Genomic DNA, 16827 nt, shown 5'->3' on the forward strand with positions numbered 1-16827 from the left:
ATAAAATAAAATAAAATAAAATAAAATAAAATAAAATAAAATAAAATTGCTTGTATATAATAACTAAAAACTAAAAACTAGGTGGTAAATTTTATCTTATGTGTATAAATAAAATATAAAGATTTAAAATTTTTGGAAAAAAAGAGTAACTTCATGTCACAATAAATATAAAGCTAGTTATTAAATACAAGACCGTGGAATTACAACAAACTTCATCAAATATTTTGGCCGTTTTATGTTTTGGGGATTAACAAAACCATGGGCAACAATAACACATTAATAGTTCAGTGTCATTTAAAATATATAGGTTTTAATTTAAATCCCTTTAGGTAGGTGGAGTTCTCAATTACCAAAAGGAATAGGATTCATCCTTTGGCCGATTAAACATTTTATATACTTTGGTATGCAAGCTGGAATTACCATTTATTCTAGTACAAATACTAGTAATGCTTCTGTGAGCAATAGGGAGGAATTTACTCACTAGGAGCAGGCTTTAAAACCTCATTATTTTATGTTTAGCAATTCATACACTAAATGTTTTTGTAAGAGAACCCATTCATTTCTTTCATCTGCAATATATTTATAATGATCACACAAAAATTAACTTTGGCTTAAGAGGACAGATATATTTAAAAGTAAGATATAAATGTGCTGTCTTGCAGATATATTCCATGCTGTTTTTAAGGAAAAAACAGTATGCATGAGTTTGGCATTCAGGTCATCATTTTATTTATTTTTATTTTTTGATTTTAAATTTATTTCTTTCAATTTAATTTAGTTAACATACAGTATAGTATTGATTTCAGGAGTAGAACCCAGTGACTCATCCCTTAAATATAACTCCCAGTACTCATCCCAACAAGTGCTCTCCTTAATGCCCATCACCCATTTAGCACCCCTACCCCCAACAAACCTCCCCTCTAGCAACCCCTAGTTTGTTCTCTATATTTAAGAGTCACTCATGGTTTGCCTCTCTCTCTGGTTTTCTCTTATTTGTCTTTCCCTTCCCTTATGTTCATGTGTTGTGTTTCTTAAATTCCACAGATGAGTGAAATCATGTTGTCTTTCTATGTCTGATTATTTTTAGTTCCATCATATTTTAGTTCCATCCATGTTGCTGCAAATAGCACAATTTCATTCTATTTGAATGCCAAGTAGTATTCCATTGTTTGTGTGCAAGTGAGCGTGTGTGCATGTGTGCGTGTGTGCGTGTGTGCGTGTGTGTGTGTGTATACATGTGTGTACTCACCAAATCTTCTTTATCCATTCATCAGTCAATGGATGTTTGGGCTCTTTCAATAATTTGGCTATTGTTCATAGCACTGCTATAAACATTGGGTGCATGTGTCCCTTTGAATCAGGAGTTTTGTATGCTTTGGATAAATATTTAGTAGTGCAACTGCTGGGTCATAGAGTAGTTCTATTTTTAAGTTTTTGAGGAACCATCATACTCTTTTCCAGAGTGGTTGTACCAGTTTGCATTCCCACCAACAGTGCAAAAGAGATCCTCTTTCTCCGCATCTTCACCAATATCTGTTGGTTCCTGGGTTGTTCATTTTAGCCATTCTGACAGGTGTGAAGTGGTAGTTCATTGTGGTTTTGATTTGTATTTCCCTGATGATGAGTGATGTGGAGCATTTTTTCATGTGTTGGTTGGCCATCTGGGTGTCTTCTTTGGAGAAGTGTCTGTTCATGACTTTTGCCCATTTCTTCACTGGATTATTTGTTTTTTGGGTGTTGAGTTTGATAAGTTCTTTATAGATTTTGGATACTAACCCTTTATCTGATATGTCGTTTGCAAATATCTTCTCCCATTCCATCACTTGCCTTCAAGTTTTGTTGATCTATGCTGTGTAGAAGCTTTTTATCTTGATGAGGTCCCAATAGTTCATTTTTGCTTTTGTTTCCCTTGTCATCTGGGAAGTGTCTACTAAGAAGTTGCTGTGGCTGAGGTCAAAAAGGTTGTTGCCTTCTTTCTCCTCTAGGATTTTGAAGGTTTCCTGCCTGACATTTAGGTCTTTCATCCATTTTGAGTTTATTTTTGTGTATGGTGTTAGAAAGTGGTCCAGGTACATTCTTCTCACTGTCCAGTTCTCCCAACACCATTTGTTGAAGAGACTGTCTTTTTTCCAGTGGATACTCTTTCCTAGTTTGTCAAAGATTAAATGGCCATACATTTGTGGGTCCATTTCTGAGTTCTCTATTCTGTTCCATTGATCTATATATCTGTTTTTATGCCAGTACCATACTGTCTTGATGATTACAGCTTTGTAATACAGCTTAAAGTCCAGAATTGTGATCCCTCCCGCTTGGGTTTTCTTTTTCAACATTAATCTGGCTTTTCAGAGTCTTTTCTGGTTCCATGCACATTTTAGGATTGTTTGTTCTATCTCTGTGAAGAATGCTGGTGTGATTTTGATAGGGATTGCACTGAATATGTAGATTGCTTTGGGTAGTATTTACATTTTAACAATATTTGTTCTTCCAATCCATGAGCATGGAATGTTTCTACATTTTTTTGTGGCTTCTTCAATTTCTTTCATAAGCTTTCTATAGTTTTCAGCATACAGATCTTTTGCATCTTTGGTTAGATTTATTCCTAGGTATCTTATGGTTTCTGGTGCAATTGTATATGGGATCAATTCCTTGATTTCTGTTTCTCTGCTTCATTATTGGTATACAGAAATTATTGGTGTATAGAAATGCAACTGATGCAACTGATGTTGATTTTATATCCTGCAACTTTGCTGAATTCACGTACCAGTTCTAGCAGTTTTTTGGTGGTTTCGGGTTTTCCAGGTTGAATATCATGACATCTGTGAAGAGTAGAAGTTGGACTTCTTTGCAATTTGTATGCCATTTATTTCTTTTTGTTGTGTGACTGCTGAAGTTAGGACCTCCAGTACTATGTTGAACGACAGTGGTAAGGGTGGACATCCCTGTTGTGTTCCTGACCTTCAGGGGAAAGCTTTCAGTTTTTCCCCACTGAAGATGATATTAGCCATGGGCTTTTCATATATGTGGCTTTTATAATGTTGAGGTATATCCCTTCTATCCCTACTGTTTGAGGGCTTTATCAAGAAAGGATGCTGTATTTTGTCAAAAGCTTTTCTGCATCTATTGATCCTTTCAACAGATCCCCATTTAAAAATTGTTTGGAATTAATAAATACTTTTACATCAGCTGATAGCTTGCAAAACTATCCAGAGTCAACAGTACTATCTCAGCATGCTCTGCTCTCCCGACTGCTTTGTTTTAAATCTGTTATGACTCACCTGCAAAGACTGATTCTAGAGTTTATTTCAGAAACAAAAATTTTTTGTGCCTTAGGCCATGGGGGGTGGGGTGGAAGGAGAAAACCAAAAAACACTGTCTTTGAGAATGCTGGCCAGATGCTGTGTCCCAGGCACTATGTGTTTTCCTAGAGTGGAAGGGCTAGGTCCTATTATTTGCCAGAAGCACTGCAATTTAAGTTCTTTCAAAAGTCATATTAAAAAAGAAAAAAAGGATGGCCTCTTAATTTGTAAAAAGTAATGCTATATATACTTTACTTCACCATACATTTTAATTACTTTGTATTTCTAAACATGGATACTAAAAGCATTCTCAAGTATTTTCAAAGCACCCAACTGGCATGAATGATACCAAGATCTTTGTGCTAAAAGAGTGCAATGGATTCTTCAGTCAATAAAAATTACAGTTTCTTCTTACTCCATAATTGCGGGTAGCTTTCCACAAAACATCAACGGAAAACTGGCTGTCTTCATTTTGGGGAAAACGCAACCATGGTGCAACTAAATATTTCCTTTTGGGCATTTCTGTTTTACTTGTTAATATACAATATGCAGAATCCATTATGAGTATAGATAATTTCTATGAAGATAAATGTATACTTCTTGGTCAAAACATTTTTAAGTGACTTAATTTAAATGTTAATTTTAAAATCTTCTTAACTGTACCAATGTAACAGTTTCAAGGCCCATGACATTTAACGTTAATAGCCTTTTTTTAAAAATGTTTTTTTTTAATGTTTATTTATTTTAGAGACAATGTGAGAGACAGACTGCAAGAAGAGAAGGGGCAGACAGAGGGAGACACAGAATCCGAAGCCGACTCCAGGCTCCGAGCTGCCAGCCCAGAGACAGATGCAGGGCTCAAACTCAAGAACCATGAGATCATGACCTGAGTCGAAGACGGACGCTTAACTGACTGAGCCACTCAGGCACCCCAATGTTAATTAATAGCCTTTAAGTTCATAGTACACCAACTATAATGGATAGAAACTGACTTAGTTCATGTTGAATATAAGTAGATGACAGTTCAAAAAATTTTAGGTACTTAATGTACATTACTACACAGGGTATTAAAACATGATGAACTACCACAATCATTTAAGTTTTTTGGCATAATATGTGAGGCTTGGAGATGCCATGAAGTGTAAAAGACACCAGTGAAGTGCCCAAGTAAAGAAACTTGTTTTATTTTATTTATTTCTTTAAATTTTTTAAATGTTTTATTTCTGAGACAGAGAGAGAGCATGAGTGGGGGAGGGGAAGAGAGAGAGGGAGACACAGAATCAGAAACAGGCTCTAGGCTCTGAGCGGTCAGCACAGAGCCCGATGGGGGACTTGAACTCACAAACCGTGAGATCATGACCTGAGCCTAAGTAGGTCGCTCGACTGACTAAGCCACCCAGGCACCCTGAACAAACTTGTTTTAAAAGTCTATACTATAGGGGTGTGTGGGTGGCTCAGTCAATTGAGTGTCTGACTCTTGGTTTCAGCTCAGGTCATGGTCTCATGGTTTGCAAGTTCGAGACCCACGTGGGGCTCTGAGCTGCATGCAGAGCCCACTTGGGATTCTCTCTCTCCTTCTCTCTCCCAAAACAGAGAAATAATCTTAAAAAAAAAAAAAAAGTCTATGTTACAATCTAAACCAATGAAAAGGTCACTAGGAAAAGTTAAAATGGCAGCACAATTCTGTCAATTACAGACAAAGATTGAAAGACATCTTCAGATAATTAAGAATCACTGTTTAGGGTACCTGACTACTTCGCAAGCACTGTATAATAGAGCAAAACATGTAATTTTATTTTTATTATTGTATAGTCAGTAAGAGCTGAGTATCTAAGGGTACCAAACACTGCTTTAAAATTAAATTTCTAAGGTTCTATTAATAATATAATACCCAATTTCATAATGTTGTCCAAAAAACCTGAGTTTCATAAACTTCCTTCCATTTATGTAGAAAATACAATATTATTGCATTGTGTCTATCGTCAGCAGTATGCGATCCTGGATATCAGATTAAGAACACATCTATATTCAGAAAGCAGGTGTGAAGAAACATCAAACCATGGAACATAATCTGCTACTAAATGTCATATCCGTCTCCTGGTAAAAGACTGCCTAATGTTTTAGATATCTGATGACCCAATTTACATCTACTCAGTTATCCAAAGAATATTTTGTTTAGCCTGCTTGATAGTAGAAAACGTTCAACAGTCTCTTTTTATTTTCTTAAGAATATGGGTGTCTGTGGGGGGGAGGTCTATATTTGTCATCAAAGCCATTCAGAGCAAATACATTGCCAAAATGGAACAGGTACAGCTGTTGGCGGTTGTTGAAATGTGTGCACGGCTTTCTTCTCCCAAGGTAGTTGGAGGCAGGGAGGAGGAAGGGGAGAGGAACAGGACAGATCACCTGCCATGTATCAGGATGACAAGAGACCAATTTTAAACTGTGACAGAGTGAAGAAAAAGTTCAGGAAATATGAGAGAATAAAATGAGGGCTTGACTTTAGAATGTCTGAGATCAAGAACACACCCCCCAACTCAATGATTTAATGTTTTTCTTGGAGAAATAACTGGGTTTGGCCAGGATTAGAGTGTTGGAATATTAGAGAATGATATAAATTAAGGGTATTTGCAAGGGACTGTAACGATGTATCATGGATAGGGAGGGAGGTGGAAGTGACAGGGGGATGGGTGGATATAAAGCAGCAGAGATCTCAGTAAGGTACAAGAAATGTTGAAGGGAGGGCACTTAGGCAGGCAGCCTAGAAGGGCAGGAGGTGGTAGTGGGAGAGTGGGACATATGATTAGTGACCCTTGGGACAGTATATTTTCTGGTACCTGCAAGGTACAGGGAGTTAACTGAAGTAGCTGAGGTGGGAAGGTTATGATGCTGGGTTGGGGTCATCTCTGTGGACCATGAAATCATCTGAAATTATGGCAGCACTTAGGTAACTGTCTGGGAGGCATTATACCTCCAGTAAACTAGCAAACTGGTAGGTGTTAGCCATGAAAAATGGAAGATGGTTGGTATAGCTAGGTGGCAGAAGCCTCAAAGTAATAAATGTGCAGAAATTTAGGGCAGACATAATTTGTGCATGTCATTTGCTTCCCAGGGGACGTATGGTGAAGTCTGGAGATATATATATATATATATATATATATTTTTTTTATTACTACTGGTATTTAGAGGTAGAGACCAGGAATACTGCTAAACCTCCTACAGTGCACATGACGGCTCCTCACAACAGAGGATTATCCAGCTCCATATGTCAATAACACTATGGTTGAGAAACTGTGAGGTAGGAGAAAGAGCATAAGCAAAGGCATGGCAATGAGGAAAACTAGTGCATGCTCAGTACAGGACAGCAGCAGGGGCTACACAGCACGCACCCTAGGGAACCAGCGTCTAACTTAGAGGACAAAGAGGAGCTACTCCAGGTCTCTGAGAAAAAACAATGACACAGTATCACTGACTTGGGAGGTTTGCATGATTGGGGCCTTGACAGCAATTTCTTTTCAGTTTACAAGCACTTTGTAAGCATGACTTTAACCGTAACACTTCAGTGAGGTCTCACATTCTTGACAGGAGAGACACTATGTCCCACAGTTGACCAGGCACACACAGCAGGCTAGCCTGAAGTTCAAACTTTAAACCACCACCCCACCACCTATACCTACTAAAAATAGAGAAAACGTGAAAAAGCTTTATTTCCTCTTTCGTCATTTCCAATGTTTAGTTAGAGGTGCTGAGGAACAAAAAATGGCAGGAAGCATGATGAGGGAAAAGAAAAAAAGGTCTTAATTAATATAAGAAATATGCAAATACTTCCTGAAAAATTGACTGCAAACTGTACTGCTCAATTTTGGAAATACTCACGAAAGCTAAAACATGGGTCACTATTCTTCATTTTAATTCCTTCTCTTCAAGAAGAAAATCACTAACTCAAGCTTCCTAAATTTTTTAGCTCTTCGGTAAGCTGTTTGGCTCACTTCCGTTACGTTCTATAATGATGGTAATTTATAAAAGGTTGAACATAACCAAGGCAATCTGTTTCTAAGAACAAAATATACCTTGATTCAGGTTGCCGTTTCTATTCCTCTCCCTGAAAATAAACTAGACACTAAATAAGGTTACTAAGGCAATAATGCCCCCAAATAAATCAGATCCTTTCTGACAGGTAAAGAATTTAATCTGCTGGCAGAATGATAGCCATAATGCCAAAGTGTCACTTATTCCTTCTCAGTGCACCAAATGGAGCCTCAGTGACATTTAAGAGCTAATATGATTTCAATGGTGCTCTTTCCATACTTATGGAGAGCTTGTTTACCAGACAATGTTTTGGTGAACATTAATCAGAAAGAGAAGCCCAATTTTTCAAACTATATGTATGCATCAGACTAAATAAAATTTACAATGGAACTTTCCATATCAGGAAGGAAAGAGACCTATTCTCCCTATAATTTTCATAGCTCAGATAAGAGTTTTCCTATGCACAGATCAAATTTTGAGGGCTAGGGCTACTCTGACATTGCAAAGAATATAAGACATGTTACCAAACTGCAAGTAAATTAATCTGTATAACCAAATTATAGATAATAAGTCCAGTGAACATGAAATAAAAATTAAATGCAATAATACTGGTAGGTGGATTTTAACAGAGAGCTACAATTCACTTTTCTTCTGTAAGAAAAACACTGTATTTTATTTTTTTAAAATTTACATCCAAATTAGTTAGCATATAGTGCAACAATGATTTCAGGAGTAGATTCCTTAATGCCCCTTACCCGTTTAGCCTATCCCCCCTCCCACAACCCCTCCAGTAACCCTCTGTTCTCCATATTTAAGAGTCTCTGATGTTTTGTCCCCCTCCCTGTTTTTATATTATTTTTGTTTCCCTTCCCTTATGTTCATCTGTTTTGTCTCTTAAAGTCCTCATATGAGTGAAGCCATGATATCTGTCTTTGACTGACGAATTTCACTTACAATAATATCCTCCAGTTCCATCCACATAGTTGCAAATGGCAAGATTTCATTCTTTTTGATTACTGAGTAATACTCCATCATACACACACACACACACACACACACACACACACACACACACACACACACACACACCACATCTTCTTTATCCATTCATCCATCGATGGACATTTGGGCTCTTTCCATACTTCCATACTTTGGCTATTGTTGATAGTGCTGCTATAACATTGGGGTGCATATGTCCCTTCAAAATAGCACACCTGTATCCTGTGGATAAATACCTAGTAGTGCAATTGCTGGGTTGTAGGGTAGTTCTATTTTTAGTTTTTTGAGAAACCTCCATACTGTTTTCCCACCAACAATGCAAAAGAGATCCTCTTTCTCCGCATCCTCGCCAACATCTGTTGTTGCCTGAGTTGTTAACGTTAGCCATTCTGACAGGTGTGAGGTGGTAGCTCAGTGTGGTTTTGACTTGTGTTTCCCTGATGATGAGTGATGTAGAGCATTTTTTCATGTGTCAGTTGGCCATCTGGATGTCTTCTTTGGAGAAGTGTCTATTCATGTATTTTGCCCATTTCTTCACTGGATTATTTGCTTTTTGGGTGTTGAGTTTGATAAGTTCTTTATAGATTTTGGATACTAACCCTTTATCTGATGTATCATTTGCAAATATCTTCTCCCATTCTGTTGGTTGCCTTTTAGTTTTGTTGATTGTTTCCTTCGCTGTGCAGAAGCTTTTTATTTTGATGAGGTCCCAATAGTTCATTTTTGCTTTTGTTCCCCTTGCCTCCGCAGATGTGTTGAGTAAGAAGTTGCTGTGGCTAAGATCAAAGAGGTTTTTGCCTGCTTTCTCCTTGGGGATTTTGATGGCTTCCTGTCTTACATTTAGGTCTTTCATCCATTTTGAATTTATTTTTGTGTATGGTGTAAGAAAGTGGTCCAGGTTCATTCTTCTGCATATCGCTGTCCAGTTTTCCCAGCACCATTTGCTGAAGAGACAGTCTTTATTCTATTGGATATTCTTTCCTGCTTTGCCAAAGATCAGTTGGCCATACATTTAAGGGTCCATTTCTGGGTTCTCTATCCTGTTCCACTTATCTGAGTGTCTGTTCTTGTGCCAGTACCATACCATCTTGATGATTACAGTTTTGTAATGCAGGTTGAAGTCTACCTTATCCTGTATTTGTTATGCTACAGGCACTATGGTAGATACTCTTCGTGTGTTCTCTAATTTTATCCCTTACCCTACAATGTAGGAAATGTTAACATCCTCATTTGGGGGGTTTGAAGCTTATGTGAAATAATTTGTTCAGGTGGTCAGTGGTAAAGGCAGGATTAAAACCCAGACCTACTGGACTCCAAAGCCTGTATTCTTAAACACAATGGTACACTGTCTGCCTTTATGGCTTTTTCTCACTTTCATTCTTTCCTTCGTCATTGAAATAGGCAATTGCTAGGCACAAGCCCTGTGTCAGGAGCTGGGGCTAAAATGATAAACAGAGCAGACAGACAACTCTTCTTAAGAGCTGACAATCTCCTACAGGAAAAGGACAAGTAAACAAGCAATTATGACAGAGTATTAGCTGTTACACTGGGGGTCAGAGACAGCTTCCCCCCAAAAAAGAGAGCACTCAGTTGAGAGCTGAAGGATATGTAAAAGTCAGCCAGTTGAACAGAGGCATGGGAGTTCAGAGTGTCTTGGGCAGAAGAAATAGCAGGTAAGTTCCATGTGACAGGAACACAAAGAGGGGGTTTAGAGAGAGCTCAGATGGCGGTAACACACAGCAGGGACTAGACTAGGGAGGGCCTTGGGTGCTGTGATCAGGAGCACAAAATTCTTCCTGATGGTTATGAGGTGTCACTAAGAGATTTTAATAAGGGTGTGATAAGATCAAATCTCTACTTTAGGATTTTATCTGAACACAGGACTTGAGAGAAGGACACTGGTGACTATGAGACCAAGTTAGAAGGCTGTTAAGGTACAGTAAGTAAGATATAATATAATATGGTGTAAACCTGGGTAGGTGAAATAGTGGCTTCAAAAGGCTGTTAGGAGGCAAAGTCATGAGGATTTGGTAACTGGAAGTAAGAGTGAGAAAGAGAGGGAATAAAAATGATTCTTGTAAATAGCTTGACCACCAGGGAGACAAGATAGAAAGCAAAGCAGAATGAGGAGGTTTGGAAGGTAACATAACATGTTCTATTTGGGGCATGTGGAGTTTGAAATGCCTGTGAATTACAGGAATGGTAAAATCTGTAAGAGAGATCAGGAAAGGAGACATAAATTTGGGAGTTGGGGGCATAACTAATGTAACTGATTTAAGCCAAGGAAGTGAACAAACAATCAATAAAGTGCCCAAGAAGAGTGTTTAGTGTAAAAAGGGAAGAGGGCTGAGGACAAAATCCTGAGCCTTATCCAACATCCATGAGTCAGAGAGACAAAGAGGAGCCCATAGTGGGTTCTAAAAGGAAAGCAAGCCCATTTAAGAAAGCAAATATTATAAAGATAGAAAAGTTGTGTCAGATAGTGCCTAGAGATTAAATCAGAATCAAAAGGACAGGGGATTGTGGTAGGAATTCTGGGAGATAAGCAGTAGGTATGACTTGGGGACTGGTGCCTGAAATGAGGTGGGGGTGTTGACCCACGGGGATGGTTATTAAATAGAACAGGCAGTTAAAGATTAAAATCATTTGGGAAAGTGTTTTGTGAAGTAATTATTTATGTGCTTAATTACAAGAGGATCATTTACAAAAAATCAGTGACCTCAGGAGACACGATTGAAAGCACAGTTTTCAAATTTCAAAACTAGTCAAGACAAGTTTCAAGAGCCTCACTGAAGCCTTCCCTCACTCTTGCTCTGGTTTCCTTTGTCCTTTCTCTCCAGTTTGAGCCACACCCTCATTCTGCAGCCTCCTATGCCCATTATAAAGCTGATCCCCCCTGATATTCTTTCACATACCCACATGAAACACCATGCCCAGGTGTTTCTTTGTGGTTTAGTTGATAGTTCACAATGACCCCTTTTCTTGTGTATTTTCTCTCTTCCCCAAGGGGCTACAGGAAACAACAAAAAGCTAGGGACTGCCAGTTCTGTTTACACAGGTATGTGATAACTGTTCAAGATATGTTTGCTAACTGAATGACCAAAATGGTAGAATCATTTTGGTAGTAGAATCTGAAACTAATTGAATCTTTAGTGTTTTCAACCAAGGGCCATTACCTTTTATTGGGTCATGAAATCAATTTCATTAACATTTTAAAATAAAGTGTACCACACACGATATGGGTGAAATCTGTTATGTAAAAATGTTTATTACATGTATAGGTATATACCTATAAATATACATGGTACAACTATGTGTATACAGGTTATGATGTAAAATGTTTTCTTACTATCGTTCTCAGTCAGAAACACTCTAAAGCCACTGCCTCAAGCTAGGTGATACAATCCCTAGTTTTACAAATGGGAGACAGTCTCAAAGACCAACAAAGACTTGACCAAAACCAAGGCTGTGAGGGGAAAAACCCAAAGATCAACCTCATCAGTTGCCAAGACACCGTTCCCTACAGAACCCTGGCTCTCGCCGCTCATAGCCATTGTGCATGGTTGTTTAATAACGTTCACTTAACCTATGATTATAAATGTCTGAAATATAGTATCAAATGGAGAAATGACTTCAATTATCTTGTCTAATGTTAACAGCTTTTATAGGCTAAATTTATCGGAAAATGATTTAAATGACTCAATTGATCATGGATATAAGGAGATTATGTTTTTATTTCTAGAACCATAAAACATGAGTATCAAACACCTTTGCACAGGATCAAAGAACAGATGTACAACATATCTCACATACTGAAATATAATTGTGTTTTTAATGCACAGGAAAAAAATCATACTTCATGCAACAAATACCAAGAACCATTTGAATCAAAGAAGAAATTCCATGTTGCTATTTCCATATAATAAATAATATATTATACTAATATAGTAAGGAAAAAGATAACTTAAAAATGTTTGATATATATATTGAACTTGAGAAGAGACTCTACAAAGTGGTTATGGCCAATACACTGCTCCCTCTATGGAAATACAACTAATATAATAAGCACTCATTACATTTGATCCTTCTTTTTCTTTCTTGCTTTCTTTTTTTTTAAAAGATAACATTTGTGGTATTGATAGCATTTTTACTTTTCTCTTCATAATTACAAAAAAAGTTCATCTTTGTCAAAGCACACTGAGCTTACTGGAGTACCTTCCATTTTTTTACAATAAGAAGTTGGTGTACAAAAGTTAAACACCATGTGGAAGCAACCAGATAAATACAGAATGTGGGGCATACTGTAATACAAGTGGTTTGGACTATTTAGAAAGTTAGTATCGTTAAAAAAGGGGAGGGGCAAGGTGGTAGCTAGATTAAGAGAAAGTAAAATAACTACATATGTGAGTTTTGATTGGATCCTAAATAGGAAAGAAAGAAAGGTAGTTATGAAGGTGTTATTGTTTTTGTTTTTAAGTTTATTTATTTTTGAGACAGAGAGAGACACAGCATGAACGGGGGAGGGGCAGAGAGAGAGGGGGACACAGAATCGGAAGCAGGCTCCAGGCTCTGAGCCATCAGCCCAGAGTCCGACGGCGGGGCTTGAACTCACAGACCGCGAGATTGTGACCTGAGCTGAAGTCAGACGCTTAACCGACTGAGGCACCCAGGCACCCCATGAAGGTGTTTTTGAAACAACTGTAAAATGTGAATATAGATGGATTATTAAATGACATCATGGAATAACTACTAATTTTCTTAGATGTAATAACAGTATCATGGTTGTATATGAGAACATCAACTCACTTTCAATTAGTTCAGGAAAACTTTATTTACGTATATACGAATGAGCGTATATATGTTAAAATATAGCAAAATGTTCAATATTGTTCAATCTAGGCTAAGGGTATTCTAACTCTAATAGTCTTCTAAATATGTTGTACGTGCTTGAAAACTTCCAGAATAAAAATTTGGGAAAAGAAAACAAGAAGTCAGTGCTAAATGTAGAATGCTCTATTAAGTAAGCCAAAAGAAGATTTAGTGCTACATACAACAGTACACTGGCATTATAGCATGTGTTTACTTGAAGTTTAAATAAACTTTAGGGGCGCCTGGGTGGCTCAGTTGGTTAAGAATCCGACTTCAGCTCAGGTCATGATCTCGCGGTTCATGAGTTGGAGTCCCGCGTTGGGCTCTTTGCTGACAGTTCAGAGCCTGGAGCCTGCTTTGGATTCTGTGTCTCCCTCTCTCTCTGCCCCTCCCCCACTCATCCTCCCTCTCCCTCTCTCTCTCTCAAAAATATACATTAAAAAAAATTTTTAAAAGTAAACTTTAAACCAACAAAATTTATATTTTTTTACTTTATTAAAATTTAATACTTTTTTGTTTTACTTATCAAGCATTTAAAAAAATTATTTACTGTTTAATTTACACCCAAGTTAGTTAGCATATGATGCAATTATGATTTCAGGAGTAGATTCCTTAATGCCCCTGACCCACTTAGCCCATCTCCCCTCCCCCACCCCTCCAGCAACCCTCTGTTTGTTCTCCATATTTAAGAGTCTCCTATGTTTTGTCCCTCTCCCTGTTTTTATATTATTTTTGCTTCCCTTCCCTTATGTTCATCTGTTTTGTATCTTGAAGTCCTCATATGAGTGAAGTCATATGATTTTTGTCTTTCTCTGACTAATTTCACTTAGCATAATACCCTCTAGCTCCACGTAGTTGCAAATTGCAAGATTTCATTCTTTTTGACTGCTGAATAATACTCCATCGTATACATATATACCACATCTTCTTTATCCACTTATCCATTGATGGACATTTGGGCTCTTTCCATACTTTGGCTATTGTTCATAGTGCTGCTATAAACATTGGGGTACATGTGCCCCTTTGAAACAGCACACCTGTATCCCTTGGATAAATATCTAGTAGTGCAATTGCTGGGTCTGTAGGGTAGTTCTTTTTAATTTTTTGAGGAACCTCCACACTGTTTTCCACAGTGGCTGTACCAATGTGCATTCCCACCAGCAGTGCAAAAGAGATCCTCTTTCTCTGCATCCTCGCCAACATCTATTGTTGCCTGAGTTCATTCTGACAGGTGGTAGCTCATTGTAGTTTTGATTTGTATTTCCCTGATGATGAGTGATGTGAAGCATTTGTTCATGTGTCTGTTAGCCATCTGGATGTCTTCTTTGGAAAAGTGTCTATTCATGTCTTTGCCCATTTCTTCACTGGATTATTTGCTTTTTGGGTGTTGAGTTTGGTAAGTTCTTTCTAGATTTCGGATACTAAACTTTATCTGATATGTCACTTGCAAATATCTTCTCCCATTCCGTAGGCTGCCTTTTAGTTTTGCTGATTGTTTCCTTCGCTGTGCAGAAGCTTTTTATTTTGATGAGGTCCCAATAGTTCATTTTTGCTTTTGTTTCCTTTGCCTCCGGAGATGTGTTGAGTAAGAAGTTGCTGCGGCCGAGGTCCGTTGACCAGGTTTTTGCCTGATTTCTCCTCTAGGAGTTTGGTTTCCTGTCTTATGTAGAGATCTTTCATCCATTTTGAATTTATTTTTGTGTATGGTGTAAGATAGTGGTCTAGGTTCATTTTTCTGCATGCTGCTGTCCAGTTTTCCCAGTACCATTTGCTGAAGAGACTGTCTTTATTCATTAGCTATTTTTTCCTGCTTTGCCAAAGATTAGTTGGCCATATGTTTGTGGGTCCATTTCTGGGTTCTCTATTCTGTTCCATTGATCTGAGTGTCTGTTCTTGTGTCAGTATCATACTGTCTTCATGACTACATAAAATTTAAATTTTAAATCAACAAAGTAAAAGCCTTAAATCCATTGATGGTAGTGGTATTTACAGACAATATGCAAAATCCACATGAACACAGAGAATCCCTTCACAAACCAGAAGGTTTAGTAAGCAGCATTTATTACTGGCATTCTTTCCAATCTATGTTTAGTGGCAAGACTTAACATGTTAAAAAAATTACATATTCACACAAAAATAATTCAGCTATGATGTAGATGAAGTAATCTAAAGTACTGAGATAGAAGAAAGGTTTCTAAGAAATTAAGTGAAAAAAAGAATTGTGAAAATGGTATATATAGTTGGACCCTCATTTTTGGCAATCATTTTTAAAACTGTGAAATAAGTCATACAAATAAAATCTACCAAAGATAGAATGAATAATAAACACTTGGGACATCTGTGTGACTCAAGCAGCTAAGCATCCAACTCTTGATTTAGGCTCAGGTCATGATCTTACAGTTCGTGAGATAATAAACAATCAAATACACATAATAAACACTCAAATATCTTCTGCTCCCTCAACAAAATGATCACTCTTTTGCCACTCAAATCCAGCAAATCTCTGCTGAATCTTTTCTTCCTCCTTCTCCATAAAGGTTTTGCATAGTTTTGAAATCTGCCTAAAATCTCTCCTTGGACATTTTTTTTGCTGAACTAATTCTGAGATTTATTCATGTTAATGTGTATAGCAATTTTTTCACTATGCAGCGAGGGAAATCTCAATAATTTTTGCGGATCAGATGAGTGTAAAATGTTACGGTTTTCATTTTAATTTCTCTGATTGTTTAGAAGTTTATTTGAGAGAAAGGGCACACGTGTGCGGGGGAAGGGCAGACAGAAGGAGAGAGAGAATCCCAAGCAGGCTCTGCACCACTGTCAGCAAAGAGCCTGATGCAGGGCTCAAACCCACAAACCATGATATCATGACCTGAGCCAAAACCAAGAGTCAGATGCTCAACCAACTGAGCCACTCAGGTCCCCCTCTCTGATTTCTACAGACATCCAATATGTACGTTTGCTAGTCTTTTTGTTCTTTTGTGATATGCCTCTCAGTATTTTTGCCTATTTTTCTAGTAAGGTGTCTTTTTTCTTGATTTATAGAAATTCTTTAGTTTGGAACTCAATCATGCTTGGTCACGTATGTTGGAAATATCTTAATTTTATTTTAATGATATTTTGTGATGAATAGAGAATTTACATTTTAATATAGTTCTTACATCATTAAAAAAAAACAACACAAAAGAAATCTCATATAGTCACTTTTGTGCATAAAATATGCTTAGAAAAACAATGTGGTGAACACAGACCAAAGCAATAACAATGTTAATATCTAAGGGTTCAGGTAATATGGGACTTTGTTTTCTGCATTATATGTCTGTAATGTTTAAATGTCACTATGTAAAATGAGGTGTATTATTTCCTTCTTCACTGGGGTCCTTCTAGGGAGTTTACAGATAGGGTCAGTGTGCTCATGAGCAAAACCTTTTATTTTTATGTGCATTTTTCTTCACAGAGGTTCCATAACTTTCCCTAGATTCTCAAAGGGGTTTTAGGATCACAACAATGCTAAGAATACAGCTCTACATGGTTATATAAATGTATAATGTTTAGAGGCAGAGAGTCTTCCTCGGGTTCCATGGTGTGACTTTGGGGAAATTACTTAACTTCTCTATGTTGGTTTCATAATAGTGAG

The 16827-nt window shown here is 37.4% G+C and overlaps 1 protein-coding gene and 1 long non-coding RNA gene across 4 annotated transcripts in view; both read right to left on the reverse strand.

The window, feature by feature from the left end:
• Window positions 1-16827, reverse strand: part of ITFG1 (integrin alpha FG-GAP repeat containing 1) — a 367923-nt gene that overhangs the window by 303620 nt on the left and 47476 nt on the right. The gene's annotated exons all lie outside the window — the stretch shown is intronic.
• LOC121045248 (uncharacterized) lies at window positions 12032-12835 on the reverse strand. Its single transcript, XR_005797655.1, has 2 exons — window positions 12334-12835; window positions 12032-12263 (listed from the first exon to the last, which is right to left on the reverse strand). It is a non-coding gene; the product is annotated as an uncharacterized LOC121045248 (long non-coding RNA).

This window comes from Herpailurus yagouaroundi, unplaced genomic scaffold (assembly GCF_014898765.1).
Source record: "Herpailurus yagouaroundi ecotype Mexico unplaced genomic scaffold, PumYag 190, whole genome shotgun sequence".
Classification (NCBI taxonomy): Eukaryota; Metazoa; Chordata; class Mammalia; order Carnivora; family Felidae; genus Herpailurus; species Herpailurus yagouaroundi.